This window comes from Notothenia coriiceps, unplaced genomic scaffold (assembly GCF_000735185.1).
Source record: "Notothenia coriiceps isolate Sejong01 unplaced genomic scaffold, NC01 NC01_scaffold00029541, whole genome shotgun sequence".
NCBI classification, from domain to species: Eukaryota; Metazoa; Chordata; class Actinopteri; order Perciformes; family Nototheniidae; genus Notothenia; species Notothenia coriiceps.
This window is the reverse complement of record NW_011362242.1, coordinates 163526-177533: the sequence shown is the minus strand read 5'-3', so window position 1 is coordinate 177533 and position 14008 is coordinate 163526. Positions and strand designations below refer to the sequence as shown.

Here is a 14008-nt window from a genome sequence, read left to right as displayed (position 1 = left end):
ACTGTCGTTTGTGGTTTCGGAATCTGTCTGTTGTGATTTTGGGCACTGTATTTTGACCCCCACGACTGGTCTTGAGTGGGGGAGTTTGCCTACGGTCTCAGCGTTTTTGTTTCAGGTCGTCCTCCCACCCACCTCCCCCAGGCCTCCTGCCCAAGCCCGCCTGCCGGGGCCCCCGTTCCGTTCTCAAGGTTTTTCCCCCAGAGCCCCCGCCCGCCCCGGCCCCCGGTTCCGTCTCCAAGTTTTTCCCTTGAGCCCGCCTGTCGGGCCCCCGTTTCCGTCTCAATTTTTTTCCCCCAGAGGCGCCCCCTGCCGGCCCCCGTTCGTCTCAATCCTCCCCCCGCTTCTGTGTCGAGAGGGTCCCCTGCCCGCGTCCTTCGCTACGAACTGGCCTTGGTCTCTTGGCTTCGGGCCACCTTTTGCCCACAACCGGTTCTTTAAGAGGTTACCTTCTCGCTGTTCCTCAACCGGGTCTGGGGGCCGCTATTTGTCTACTACAACTCCGGGAGGTTTGCTTTGTCCTGTTACCCTAAGCCGTCCCCGGGGCCAGTTTTCTCCATTCAGCCGCCACTGGCGGGTTGCCCTTGGTCCCTGGGTTCCCCGCGTGTGGGCCCGTCCCCTCCTCCATCAGGCGCGCCCCGGAAGGTTGGCCGTTGTGTCGCCCTTTGTTAATCCCCAACGTCCTTTTGGCGTTCTTCTTCACTTCAGCTGCCCCCGAGGGTTTTTGCGTGTCCTTTATCCTGAACCCCATATTCACCCCTCCTGGAGGCCTCTCCTTTGAACTCTCAACTGGAACTCCTCTCACTGAACTTCTCCCTGAGAACTCGCCCTTTAAACCTTACCTCTGAAACTCTCCCTTGAGCCTCTCCTTGAGGCCTCCCCATCCCTCCTGAGCTCTCCACTGAACTCTCCCTTGGAGCTGTCTTCTCTGAGGCTCTCCCCTTGAGCTCTCACTGAAACTCTCTCTTGGAAGCTCTCCAATGAACCTCTCCCTTAGCTCTGCCTTTGAGCTCCTTCCCCCTTGAGCCTCCCCCACCTGACTCCTCACAGAACCCTTACCCTTGAGCCTCTCCAACTAGCTCCTCCGCCTGGTTCTCCCTTGAGCCCTCTCCTTTGAGCTCTCCTATGAACTCTTCCACTGAGCTCCTCCACTGAAGCTCTACACTGAACTTTCCCAGTAGAGCTCTCGACTAAACTCTCCCTTTGGAGCTCTCCTTGAGGCTCTCCACTTGAACTCTCTCTTGAGCTCCTCCACTGAGCCTCTCTTGAACTCTTCACCGAACCTTCGCCCTGAGCTCCTCCACTGAGGCCCTCCCCATGACCACTTTTCTCCTGAACTCTCCTCTGGAACTGCTGGCCAACCAAACGGTTGTCTTGGGATCCCGACCTCAGCCGACCTCTCGGTTGCCCTCTTGCTCCACGACAGCGGCCATGCGGCTTGTCCGTGAGCCCCTTGACCGCAGCCGACTTTGTCAGTTGTCCTCTGCTCACGACCTCAGCCGCCATACAGCTGTCCTTGAGCCCCCTGACCGCAGCCGACCTTTGGCGGTTGACCCTCTGCTCTCGCACTCAGCCCTCGGCCCAACGACTGTCCTGAGCCCCCCCCTCGACGCAACCAGCATGTGGTCTGTCCCTGAGCCCCTCGACGGCCAACCCTGCCATTCGGTAGACCTCGGCTTGTTCCTAGCCTTGGTACCCATACCCAGGCCATGACTTCGGTCTTGTACCGACATTCAGAGCCAAAGACCTGGCCTTTGTACCTAACGACCCGGCCGGTTGACCTCGCCACCGACCATTCCACCCAAACATGCCTTGTACCGACATTCCAGCCAAAGCCTCCACCTTGTACTGACGACCCCGGCCGTGACCCGGCCTTGGTAACGACGCCCGCTACCTCGCCGTTCGGAACCTTGGGACCCGACACATTCGGGTCCAATTACCTCATACCTCGTACCTACACACCCGTCATGACCACTGCTAGGTACTCAACACCCGGCAAACCCTCGTCCCGCTTGGTACCCCGACGACCCCCCCGGCCCGTGACCCCTCGCCTTTTACTGACGACCCGTTTGCCTGGCTTTGTGCCCAGAACCGACCACCCACATGACCTGTGCATGGTACGCCGATACACCACCCATACCTCCGTGCCTTGGTACCGATGACCCAGGCCGCAACCTCGGCCTTGGTACCGCACAACCCGCGCCTTGGGACCGGAACGCAGAGAATCCTCAAAAAACCTCCGAAGCACCTGGAGGTTTGCGGTCTGGTCTGCGGTCTTTCCAGTTTTTACTCCCTTGACCGAGAGTCCCGATGCACTTTTTTAGGATTCGGTGAGCCCGGGTTTATCGAGGGTCTCGGTGGCCGAAACGCTCGTTTGGAGACTTGCACGGAGAAGTTGTGTCGGGAGGGAGATGGGGCAAGGATCTACTCCGCGGAAAAGTGCATATTTTTTTATATGGGTCTCTCATGGTTCCTTGCAAGGCGGAAATCGTTAGTTTTCCAGACGACCCAGGTAAAGGACCATTTCAAAAGCAGACAATTTGCTAAGGTTTCCGTAAATTTCATTACATCCTGGGTTACGGTCTGTCCCTCCGTTTCTTCCCCCATTTTCCATTAACACTCTTAATGAAAAAATAAAAAGGTACTAAATCGTTTTACTTGTTTTTTTCCATTAGGGTGGTTTTGAGGGTCGAGCTCTACTTTTTTTGTCTCCTGTTTTACTTCCGCGAGTGGTGCGGTTACTCCTTTAGTTTGGTTTCTCAAAAGGGTTTTCGTATCTGCGACTTGTACTGTTATCTGGTTTCTGCTGACTGTGACTTGTACCCCCCTCCTGTCCCCTTAAATTTTTTGTGTCCCATTGGTCCGTTGTCCACCTTTTTGTTAGTCCTCCCGCCCCCGGGACTGTGACTTACCCCCGGTTTGTCCTCTTGTGTTGCTCCTTCACCTGTTCCAACTTTTTGTTAGTCCCCCTTAATTCTTGTGTGGTCCCTTGATTGCTGTTCTTGTAACCTTTTGTTTTGTGTCCCCTTTTTTCCTGGTCTTTTGTTATAATCCTCCTTTTTGTAACTGTTGTGGGTTTGGGACTGTCTGTTTGATTTTTGGGACTTTGTATTTGGGAACCCCCACCACTGTCATTTTGGGGGTTTTGGTACGGGATGATCCCTTTACGGGTGGCTATTATAAGGCCGGTGGCCTTTTAAATATGCCGGGCTTTTTACCAAATTTTTTCCGTAAAGGCGAAAAAGCCTTTGCTTTCCCAAAAAAAATTTCCGTTGGCTTTTTTATAGTTTGGCTTTTACAGGTCTTCTTATTGTCCCAATGGCAACTGTATAGGGCGTATAAACGGCCCAACAAAAACTAAAGTTCACCACCCCTCATTTTAGGGCTTTCACCACTTTCAGAACGTTCAATGTAGGGGGAGGCTCCTTTACAGGGTCGAAACCTTTGTGCAAAATGGTTAACGGTAGGCGCAGAAGAGAGAAGACTATAAAAAAATTATAGAGGGTCGCCGTCTGGGTACCAACCCGACACCCTCGGTTCGGGGCTGTACCCAGGTGGGCGGCGGGCACGGGGACAGCGGCGCCAAAAACTAATGCAGTTAGTGTTTGTTGTGCAATCCAATGTTTTGAATATCCAGTAAAACAACAACAAACTTCCGGCCGACCAATTTGTTTCAGAAAATAAAATTGTGAAGAAAACAACATCCGATGGAACCCGGATCTTACAAAATACCCGTCAATTTCGTGGAACCGAAACAAAGGACTTACGTGGAAAAACCAACATCAAATTAGGATGTCTCTTTTTCTTTTTACGGTTGGAACTGAACCCTTAATTAACCATGACAATCACGTTTACAGGTTCAACACTATACCAAATACCTGGGGTACCTTTAATCAACTGATAATAAAATTCAAAAATCTAAAAACGGTATTAGTACAGAAAAAGGTTATTAGTCCATTTGTTTACATATGTTATTATATAAAATATATAAAGATAAATTGGTAAAAAAGCCGGGAAAAAGCCGTTTTAAGCCAAAGCCGGTTGACAAAGGTTAAAAGCCCAATAGCCAAAAGGCCGGTCTTTTAAAGGGTAAAAGCCCACGTTGGGGATTACCGGGATGTGTAGTCACTTTCAACTCCAAAAAAGGTACGTTTTTCCAAAATGTAAAAATCTACAAAAAATTGTGAATTCTGCTCGGGGGGCTCGGGGGGGCGGACGCCCGGAAGTTTCTCCATTCGCAAGGATTTTACCGAATTTATTGAAAAAATTTGGCGATAGGGATAGTGGTAGATTTAATTTTTCACTCCATTTTCCGCCGAATAAGAGTCCGGAAAAAGGGTGACCATAGTATACAAGGAAAAAGCCCTTAAGGTCTCCGAAGGCTGGGCCACCTAGCCCCGTTTGCAAAGTAGGTTGTAACCATTTGGTCGGAACTAGGGCAGTTCCTCTGGCGCCGGGTAGGGCAGACCTTCGGGGTTTTTGTCGTTTCCAAAAATCTGTCAGGGGTGGGGGGGGACACCCAGGACTTATCCCAGATTTTACCATTTCCAGGTTCCGGTTTTTGGAAAAAAACCGGGGTACGGAATGGTAGAAGGAGCTGGTTAGTTGTATCCAACGAGACAAATACAAACCGGCCGCCCTTTTTCCTTTATTTTTTGTTCCTCTTTGTCTCTCTTGTTCTCTCCATTTATGAGTTTCTTCTTTTCCCATTAAACGGGTCGCATTTCTCTTTATTTTTACTGTTGTGCTCCTATTTGATCTTAATGTCAGGTGTGTGTGTGTTTTGGTTGTGGGGTGTGCTGTGTGTGTGTTTGTGTTGTTGTGTTTGTGTTGTGCGTTTCCGCGGTGCCGTTGCGTGTTTATTGTGTATGTATGTATATGTATGTATATGTGTTGTAGGGTTCCCTGTTTAATTCTGGTTGTTCAGGTTTTGGCCGGCAATTTGTTGATGCCCTTCTTTCGGCATCTTTTAAAATTTAAAACAGGGGACCGCTGGCGAATCGCTACGTCGCCACCTAAGAGTCTTAACTGGGTTATTGTCTGGTCCTTTTCCCTGTGTTTTTCATGTCTGTCGTTAGTTCCCTGGTGTGTCTAATTCCCTGATTGTTTTCACCTTTCACTCCTCGTGTGTCTCCTCTGCCCATCAGTGTCAGCCCCACCCCTGATTGTTCCCACCTGTGCCTTGTTACCCTGTGTTTAAATTCCCCTGTCTCCCAGTGTTCAGTGTCAGTTTGTCTTGTCTATTGTCATGTCAGGTCTATGCTTTTGGAACTCTTTGGTTTTTGATTCCTCACTGCATGAGCGCCTTCATTTTTTGTCCTGTTTTTTTTTTTTTTTTCATCTCGACTGGAGTTTTGGTGATTACCTTTTTGTTCATTTTTGCTAAATCATGAAAAAATAAAGTATCTCACAATACTTTACCTCTGCCTCCCTGTCTGCAATTGGGTCCTACATACTAAGTGCCTGGAATCGTAACAGTTACTTTGTAAATGTAATCAGTTACTGATTACATGGCTCTGAAAGTAATCCGAATACAGTTAGTTACATGTCTTAAAAAAGTAACGTATCAGATTACTTTTGGATTACTTTCTTTTTCCATCACAGATGGGTATGTTCTGGTGTACAGGAGACACAAAAAGCAAAAGGAAACAGAAAATGTTTTTACTGTTTTAATGGCTTATCAAGAGCACAACTGAAACATAACATCTGAAACGATGTAACAACATAATACACTTTTTGGGGATACAGCTTGGGATGTGAGGAGTGAGGGACACGGCTTAGAACGGGCGTGTCGTCTTCTGTCCTGCCAGTATTGGCAGGACCTCCTTCACTTCATGAAATCTCTGCAGCACCAGGAGGCAGCGGGAGGGTTAACTCAGCCTCTGAGAAGACAAGCGCGCAGTGCCTTTCACGCACCGCCTTTCAATACACCGCCTTCACTATGTTTACCTTCAGAATCATCAGAGAGGCTAAAGAGCGGTGTGGCTGATGTGTTTGAACTTTTAACCACACACACCTCCACACACACACACACACACACGATTTAAACGCAGACTTCTGTTCCTCCATGTTTCGCTGTTATTGTTTCACTGAGCGGACCCGCTAATTTTTTTCAAACGCTCCCTTTTTTGGTCCACCTGTGGCGGTAATAGGTTTTGTGCGCTATGATGATTCGGCTGTACCTTTAGTAATGAATATTAAATGTTGTGAGGAACTCTTTCCACCAATAATTCCAATAAGTAATCCAAAATGTATTCACTTCAGATTACTAGTTTTTCAAATATAACGCGAGCCGATTACAGTTACTTGATTTTTGTATTCTGATTACTTAACGCCGTTACATGTATTCCGTTACAACCCAACCCTGGGGACGGGCAATAACTGGAAAAGCATGACATGGGACCTTTAAACTAAAGGAGACTTTCACATAGCTTCTTGGGCCAGGTAACACCTCTTGATTCTAATCTTGATGAATGAGCATTGTCTTTAAGGAAGGGACTGAACAGATGGTTGATTTATACAGGAAGTGATCCTTCCTGCCCTCCACTTTACTCTCACGTCATGCAGGTCATGTGTGTCATAAGTTGATCAAACACACTACATTCTGGAGTTTGTCCTTGGATAAACAGAGAAGGTGAATTAGGCTTTGATCTAGGAGGAGACAATTGGTGAGATTGAACCAGAATATACATGTTTTTAACCTCTAGTGATGATGTAGGGCAAACATTTATGAGCTGGTCCTCCTGCACATGCATTTGCAAGTTTTATCAGCACATGTTCAGTATAAAGATGCAATGTCAACAATGTATTTTTGTCCATTGGTGGATTTAATGTGTTGGAAAAAGGTAGCAATGCGCCAATAAAAGAGACCAAGAAAACCACAGGCCAATTTTAACAATGCAGAAGAAAAACAAGGCTTTATGAGATCTGAAACGAACGTCATATGTTTGTTAAGCCGTAAGGATGCACACAGCATTTTTGTTGAGAAACACTGAACAGAAGAAAACTGTCTTTGTTTACAATTAAAGCTCCACAGGGTACCTGTGTCTGTTGCTTCTCCGCTCTCAGAGATTGAAACGTCCTCTGGCTGGATTTCTTAATGAAGCAGCAGATGCGCTTTTTGCGGCTTACTGGGATCTAGCTACCCTTCAAACTATATAACTGCCTTCCTCCTGTCAGGATGTCCAATAAAAGAACAGACAATTACTGGGGTGCCATTCAGTTAGAAAAGTTTACAAAGATATCTCTCCAGCCTGTGAGTTGATTGTGAAACAAGCACACGACCCAGACACCTTCATTATAGTGACGGACAGATTTGTGTTGAGGATCAATCATCACTCCACACCACACAACATGTCGTTTTAAAAAAAAATAGTATATGATCCTGGCATACAAATCACCACACTACACTTTCGAAAGTATAAAGATTTGGACTTTTAGGGATGTGAGCACAAACTTCCTTTTTGCGGCTAATTCCTACCAACAGGATGATCTAATGATGTCATTACGGTTTTGCAACTTTATCATGTTCCTCTTTCTTATTTCTCAATCTTTTAATATTAGCTAATGCATTGTTTCTCAAGAAATGAAAGCTTACAAACACGTGGTCCCTTCTGAATGATGTCATATGAAACTCTCTGATAAAAAATGCTGAAAAGTTAACATATAAGAACACATGACAACAAAACATAAAGACGTTTATCTTCCAGGAAAGTCGGTATCTTATGGGTCAATCGTTTTTCTGGGTTTTCAGAAATGATACTTAAATCTTTCCAGCAGGAACAGTGAGCTGGTTGTAATCAAACAAAAAGGTATGCTATTGCAATAAGAAAGAAGAAGATAATGCAATAAGAAGAGTTTTACAAAGTATTGATGACACTCAAAGCAACAATTAAGATGTGATCCAATACTGTAAAATATATGAATAAGAGTTACAGAGTTACTAACATCAATCAATTACAGTAGGGAAAGCACACTACTAATCTAATTAATGAAGCCGCCGTTCTGTCCCAGTGAGCCGTGGCAGTGTGACAGGAAACCAGCGTGCATAACCAGGACCCTGAGACACAAGCAGCAAATTGGAAATCAGCCATCATCATTAATTTTAACATTTATCCCCGTTCCTTTCTTAGATGTGACATGTCTTAAATGTATTTTGTGGGAAAAGATCTGCAGAGAGAAGTTGGTACTCTTTACCAAACTTTAGGTGACTAATTAGACATCTCGTCATATGCATGGATAACTACTCGTTGCATCATGCAGTGTTTTCGCTACTTTCACTAAATGACAAAATGTATTATACTCTAAATGTATTATTCTCTAAATGTATTATTCTCTAAATGTATTATACTCTAAATGTATTGTAAGCATCTACATGAATTATACTCTATATGTATCATAATCTAAATGTATCATACTCTAAAAATTCCACATGCATACAGGGTCAATTATGGGTCTCATGCAACAACATTGTCTAAAATATATCTTCTATATTCGCATAAGAAAAAAAAGAGAATTAAACTCAAGACACACCAAACATTTTTAACCCTTCAAATCTGTCCATACTTCTCTCCCTGCATGCATTGTCTCCTTCTGACATCACGTTAAAACCTTTCTCACAGAGCATATTAAATCTCCTTGTCAACAACAAAGACAGCACAGGATATGTCACATTTAGTAGCTTTTAAATGTTCAACTGTGAATTATTGAATCTAATAATCACCCGGAAATGAGGACCTTCTCAGAAATGAATAAAACATAAACAATGCCTTTCACGTCACAATGATCCTTTTGGTTAATGGCACCACGCACCGTTTGCTCGGCTGTTTTTCCAGACAAGGACAGAGCCCATATTTAAATGTTGCCTCTTGTCGTAGTCCATTATCACTTCATGCAGATCTCACGAAAGAAGATTGAAAAACTCTCTTTTGAAGGACACTGAATTAACAATTTGACACATCAGCTGTAAAAGAGAGTCTACAAATGGGATATGTTTTGAAAGTGGATATAAAGAACTCTCCATATGAAAAGGAAGATTGTAAAAACACCAATTAAATGGTCTGGATTTAGCTGCATCTCCCAACCTTCCACTCTTCTATTTTTCCACGAATCTCTGACTGATATTACCAGAAACACCTGTGCCCCCTTAGGGCTGTTTTCGATGGTTTCTCCAAAAAATACATCTGAGGGACAGAAATTCTAAGACAGAGGGAGGGAGAAAGCTTTGTCATGACTTAGGAGTTAGAGATGACCTTTCAAATAAAGTATATCCATTCATTTAATTTAACTAGCTGTGTAATTGCATACTTTGGGTTTCTTTTATCTCACTGCTTTAAAGCTGTCTTTCTGTCTCAACATCCCATGTCTTTGTCAAAACGATTTAATTGGAAAATGAAACATTGTTTAGATTCAAACACTGGATTCAACTCCCAGATGAATGACGTGTGTGTGTGTGTGTGTGTGCGTGTGTGTGTGTGTGTGTGTGTGTGTGTGTGTGTGTGTGTGTGTGTGTGTGTGTGTGTGTGTGTGTGTGTTACCATTTGATTAACCTCTTCTTTCTGTTTCAGCTGAGCTTTTTCTTCTTTTCCCCGAGATGTTTCCAATCTCTTTCCACCATCTTCTCTACTCTCTTGCCCTTCAAGAAAGATCAATTCATCTTTCAATCTTTCATTCTTCATCAGCAATTTCTGTCCACTCTATCTGGTCCTCGACATCATCAGTTTTTCATTTTCCCAACAAACTGTGCCCCTTTTCCTATTTTCAGCATTAAGCCTCAGACTTGACCAAGCTCACTGAGAACCAGTGGAGAGTACGGTCCAATATGCCAGCCTTATTCTTAAGGGAATGGTTTAACATTTTCAAAACACACTTATTTACTTTCTTGGCATGAGTCAGATGGGAAGATCAATAATGCTGTGAGGTATGTTCACTTAACATGAAGGTCTAACTACAGCCAATGGACAGACCTTGTTATTAATACATACTGTCTTTATTTGTGAGGTTAATAGAAGGAAGGCAGATTTTGATCCAAGGTTGCAACTGTCATGCACTTTTTTTAAAGTATTGGTTATTCACGTAGGCGGCTTGTGGCGCAATGGACTAGTGCGTTGGTGTTCGGATCAGGGGAGCNTTTGGGTTTGGGCACGTCACTGTACCCAGGAAGAAAAAGAGAAATCTCCAACGAGGCGTTCTGGGGCAGCCTAGACAGGTATGTTCTGTGTTAGAGTTTTACTCAAAACTCTAACACAGAACATACCTGTCTAGGCTGCCCCAGAACGCCTCGTTGGAGATTTCTCTTTTTCTTCCTGGGTACAGTGACGTGCCCAAACCCAAATGGACCCATTGGTCCAAATGGACCAATCCGTGGAGCCGTTACGTTACGTCCGCTGAGCCGCTAGGTTACTGTTTTTCACCGCAGATTTCTCCTCCCTGAGACGGCGGGACGCGGCGAGGCTGAGAGTCGGTGTGTGAGCACACACACAAACTCCCAGCCAGGCTGCGGGTGTGTGTGTGTGTTTCGGGCTGGGTTTCTCTGTCTCGCAGATGGCCACTGGGCTCATAGGGAGGGGGGGCAGGAGCTCCAACAAGCCATGTAGGACAGAAAATGAATACACATACTATACAGAGATGCTGTATGAGAAACCAATGTGAGTTTGGAAAATTGCACAATATAAATCTATTTTAGTATACCTCAACAATGGAATTATGATCAGTAGAAATGGCCATGACATGGGACCTTTAAGATTCAGATCACCTTGCAACTGCAATTTTAAGATAGTTAATCTAGGATGGAATGGAAAACGAAGGCTAAAACAGCCACATTATAAGTTAAAGCCAGCATCTGTGAGCCAAACATTGAACTATAAGGAATTTCTCTGCACACATGTCAGCTTAAAGCCATTGTGTTCAAGTTGATCAACTGCAGAACGAGAAACACTGACATGCCCATGGGACTGTCAAACGTATTGCCTTAATACTGCCACCAGCAACTTTACAGCAAAGACTGAAGGATGTGTGGAGAAAACAGCTTCATTACTCCAGAGACAGGCAACCCAGAGAACTGTAAAATTGGTCACAGAAATGGTATCGATCTGGCTTTTCAAAGCGCTGTTGTGACTCGACTCGTAATGCTGCTTTTGTAAAAGCTCCCTTTCTCCTCTCTATGTCCCCCAGCCACATCATATCATTATACAAAAAAACAAACTAAAGTAGGATCTTGATTAAAGGAGAGAGATTTCATTAGTACGGTGTCTTCCATCTATGTAGATTTTAGGTGGTTTAATCATGAAAACCTCCGAAAAAAAGGCCATACTGTACAGTCAGAGATACCGTACGAAGATGAAAAGTTTTCATAATTGATTCTGAGTAAATATATATAGCGCTGCCCATTCACAGTGCAGGGTGACCTTGTGGGAAACAGCAATGGTCCTTTCACAGATCTGGGCCAGGCTGCGGTGGAATGGAATGGGAGATGAGGAGGATGAGCCAGTGCAACCAGCTCGTGCAGACAAAGACTGATTGTCCGGGGAATGCTACCTTACATAATGCATTACGGCAACATAATTGACTTTAGTGGAAAACAAGATCCCAAGGGTTAGCAGTTTGGCCTCAATGTCACGATTTTGGGCAGAATGCAATATTACTATGAGGAGCTTTGTATCAAAAAACGGTTAACAATCGAGTAAAACCCACAAAGAGATCCATTTCCCTCGCCCTTGCTTACAGCAGCTTGTATGAAAAAATGTGGCCCTTCGCATCTCACAACAACAATGGATACATTTAATGGAATCGTGACCTCCAAAGCCACTTTAAAGGCTTCTTCTGGATAGCAAAATCTTATTCCCGCGAGTTCAATTAATCTTTACAAGACTGCTGATAGATTTTGTGGAGAAACAGTGTGTGAAGAGCAGAATACCTGCATACATCTTCCTGCCATACGACGATTCTAGCCGGCGCTTCTGTCATTTAACGGGCCTCGCTAACTGAGTCTGGCTTCACTCCCTATAATGACGGCATATTTAGTGTCAAGCATCCGTCAGTGTGCTGTGCCTCTTCCAATGATTGATGGTCACCCGCTGGTGTAAACTCAACAAAGCCATCCGACCACCGTGTCACTATCCGCGGTTAATGACCTCCTCCAGGGCTTCTATGACTGAACAGAGGAGAGCAAAAGTTTGCAGTATGTCTGCGCAAACAATCACCAACAATACATTCTGAACACACACACACACACACACACACACACACACACACACACACACACACACACACACACACACACACACACACACACACACACATGGATAAACAATGTAATATGATTACGGCACAGTGCATGCCACTGAGGGTATTTATCAAAATATGCATGATTAAATTATTATTAACACTTTGAGTACAACTCTTGTTCAGCAGATAGGTGTTTATCCTGGAATTAGACTGTGCTGGCACTAATCTAGCAGGGGGATTCTTATATGTATTTATTCATGTTAAGTGAAAGCCATTGAGCTTTGTATATGTGTTCAGGGTGTGTGATGAATGTTCACTTAATGCTCACCCTCTGTGAAGGTCATTAAATGCTGTTAATGCAACGTGTAGACTATAATGCAGCCACTCAAAGTCAAATAGCTTAGTCCTTGTGGTAAAATGTTTATTGATGGAATAATCTGAACAATGATTTGTTCTTTGGGATAAAGACATTATGCTTCAGCAGCGGTTCGCTATAACAGAAAAGTGAGTGTTCACACAAAGAAATGTCTTAGAGTTATAGTCACTATAAAAGTTAAAAGAAGGCTGCAAGATGTACCAGAGAAATCGGTCTTCTGTGAAATGAGCTCAAATCTTTAATCCCTGTTGGGTGAGCCCCATATTAGTCCCAGGGATACAGAGGAGAGGGTCTAATTAGATATTGGAATTAAAAATAAAATGAAAACATTTTATTGGGAGCGTACAGCAGTGCACTCACATTTCCATCACATCAAATGTGAAAGTGATGATTGGGGGGATATCCAAGAGAACGAAAAGGACGTACAAAAATGGATTTAGTTTTATGCTGAATGGTTAGTATGTACAGAAAAGGTGAGGAGGTAGGTCAATAAAATATACTAAAAGAGTACGAGAGAGGTTTTCTTTCTCCAGGCATTCTCTTTCTAAGTTTCCCAAGAGACCTGTCTTCCCCCAAGGCCTTGCTCTTGCTAGACGCACCGTTAAAGCTGTTTTCCTCCTGTCAGGATGTTTCTGTGTCAGCCGTGGTGGCAGCGGCCATGTTCTCCTGATTGTTGGATTAAATGGACGGAGTAAGGACAGAAGGCTGGAGATAGCTCTGACACTCTGTCCTCTAGACAACATAATGGAAGCTGTGCCAGTTGATGTCTAGTTTGTTTACCCACATCTGGAGAGTCTTGTGTTATACTTGCCACTGAAATTATATGATTTAACACGATGATTGGACAGAACAGATGGAAACGCGCAATAACGCAGAATATATTTTACTAGGTTTGACTGACGTTTTTTATATTAACATACAGAACCATCATACAAACACATCCCAGACTGCGGTTTAGCATACATATCAACTGTAGTAACCACTTTGTGTATTGTACAGCATATGCTTTACACACCATTAAAGAGGACATATTATTCAAATGTTCAGGGTTCATATTTGTATTTTGTGCCTCTACTGTGACATGTTAACATGTTGCTGCAGCGCCCAGTGTTTCCCTTAGGTTTACTGCTTTGGGGGGGAGCAGAGAGAGGAGCTGTGGATTATTGTTATTGATTAATGCATCAGTGTTTCTTAGGGTCAAAAACACTAAACTCACAACTTAAAATGAAAGCGTTTAGTTTATTTAATAAAAGAGCACATGTTCAATGTGAAAAGTGACAGTAGTTATAGATTATTCGCAATTTGGCGCTATATATATTTAAAAAAAAATAAAAATTAAATAAAAATAAAAATTATAATTTTCTTTTTTTAAACACCTTCAATTTTAGGGGGGCGCGGGGCGCGGGGCGC

The 14008-nt window shown here is 44.0% G+C and overlaps 1 protein-coding gene across 1 annotated transcript in view; it reads right to left on the bottom strand.

Annotated features, from left to right (window-relative positions):
- Positions 1-14008, bottom strand: part of LOC104958910 (proline dehydrogenase 1, mitochondrial-like) — a 92952-nt gene that overhangs the window by 2794 nt on the left and 76150 nt on the right. The window lies entirely within an intron of this gene.